At 40.3% G+C, this 2,242-nt stretch overlaps 1 non-coding gene across 1 annotated transcript; it reads right to left on the reverse strand.

Annotated features, from left to right (window-relative positions):
* Positions 1-2,167: 2,167 nt before the first annotated feature.
* On the reverse strand, positions 2,168-2,242 carry Trnat-ugu. Its single transcript has one exon. It is a non-coding gene; the product is annotated as a tRNA-Thr (tRNA).

Consider the following 2,242-nt stretch of genomic DNA (forward strand, 5'->3'; position numbering starts at 1 on the left):
GACATGTTACTCCATGCACTCTTGCGCTTATATGCATGAACTATCTTTCCTTTGTCTTTCACTTATCTTATATGCTTGGATTCGGACCTAAAAGGACGTTCTTGTGTAAAACTCATCTTGCTGCACCAGCTGATAATGTAACTTGCACTTAAAACCCGAACAATATAATGGTTATTTTGTCCAAACAATTTGTGTATGTGGTCAATCAATTGGTAGTCTGATACCTGGGTTGTCTTAAGTAGATATGGGCCTTAACAAAGAATTTTCATTGTTAGGCGCCATCTTAGAAGAAATTTTAACATTTTTTCTTTTGGCTCATCTACGAGACGTGCCGTCGGTTAGGACAATTAACCTTATTTCAGATCCCACGTGACCGGAGGCAGCTACTAATAGTTTAACAATTTTACTTAGAGATTTTCTTTATATAACGAGATAACATCCCAGGCAGAAAATGTCTGGTCAAACGATTCCAGTTCCATTATAGGATTTCATTTGTAGATGCTACTCTTGTTATCTTGCATTTGGGAATCGAGACAAAACCACGATGTTAAGTTATGTATTGCAGTAGTGTACATCGAATAGACTTGGCAAATATTCTCTGGTGCAATAAGCACACGACTTCTCACGAGCCTGGAATAATATATGTAGCGTTGGGTAAATAACGTAACTACCCTGAGAACTGAGCTAGTTTACTGAGCGATTATACACGTCGGGCTAAATTAAACAACATATTACACTGTTAATAATATTCCTAAGTTAGTTATTTCTCTTTTATGCTGAGCCACTGCATTAATGTGTGTTGCTTTTATATATAGTGTTTCTTTTATATATAAGTAACGGCTCATATTCATTCTATTACATTACACTGACAGCAAAGAAAAGGAGTCACAAATAATTTTTATTTTATTACATTACAACATGTACAAAAGTATTTTCGGATTGTTTTAATTTTGCTGTAGCACATTTGAATTTATAATTATTAATTGTCACTAAGATTGCTGGAACATTTAAGTAGGTTCTTCCGCTTGAAGAAGGGCACCATCAGAGTGAGATTAAATTTACTTACAGGTAGGTGAGAGCAAGGACCAGTCACGTGATTGCAATCAGACATATCTGCAGAGTTCCCTCTGAAATCGCTTACCGCTTGCGAGCAAAAATACACATTTGGCATTCGCATGGAGAGAATTATTTTAGACAATCGTTTGGGAAAACTAAATGTTTTATGCGAAGGTTCGAGTAAACCACCACCTTGGTTTCTTAAGAGGCCCAGAGTTGCTTTAGGTACTATGTATTTTAAAAGAGATACCGTTCCTAGTATTGTTTTTAAATCTATTACAGCAGGTTTTTTTTTACAAAAGTACTACAATTTTATTCCAGTGTGGGATTAAGCGAGGGGAAGTCTTTTGGCAGCTCTCTTATTTCTCCTGGTCATGTCTTCAGGATTTGGGTATCATCAAATTCGTAGTCTATGGTACTGTAGGAGCTGGCGGAGACGAGGCGTGACACAGGGAGGAAATTTCTCATCTGCTCCTATTCCCTCAGCACCCTCCATGCGATTTCACGGATGAACCCAGCGGAGAAACTGCTTCAGATGATTCACGGCTCCCTGATGCACCTCCAAAACGAGAGAAAGATAGTGTTATTCTTCTGGGCCCCCGGACACTTCGAAATCCAGAGAAATGATGATACCGACGTTGTAGCCAAATAGCTTGTCAGAGACACACTGCAGAACCTTTTGCTGTCTCCCATGAACCTGTTTCCTCACCGTCGCGTAAGAATGTCATAAGCCACAGAGAGTCAGATTGGCTCGGATTGTCGGAACATTATCTTCAGCCTGTGAAATCAACTGTCCCGCTGTAGCTATTCTCCTTCTGCACACACAGACGCGTTGAATGGCACTAATTTTCCCACTTAATAGGTCTTTGTCGTCTTAGCCTCGGTTTTTCTACTCTGGTGAGATGAGCCATCAGTTTGTGGATGCATACACTGATGTGACAAAGGTCATAGGATACCTCCTAATATATATATACGAAGACAGTAACTTGTTCTCAAAAGAACAGTTACTGTTGATGACCGTGCAGCTTTTCCCTGGAATAAATGATGACTGACAACCACAGCTGACGGCAGGTGTTGTTGATATACCTCGATGTGGACAGCTGAAAATGTGTGCCCTGACCGGGACTCGAACCCAGGATCTCCTGCTTACATGGCAGACGCTCTATCCACCTGAGCCACCGAGGAC

The sequence above is a fragment of the Schistocerca americana genome, chromosome 8, assembly GCF_021461395.2.
Source record: "Schistocerca americana isolate TAMUIC-IGC-003095 chromosome 8, iqSchAmer2.1, whole genome shotgun sequence".
In the NCBI taxonomy this organism is placed as follows: Eukaryota; Metazoa; Arthropoda; class Insecta; order Orthoptera; family Acrididae; genus Schistocerca; species Schistocerca americana.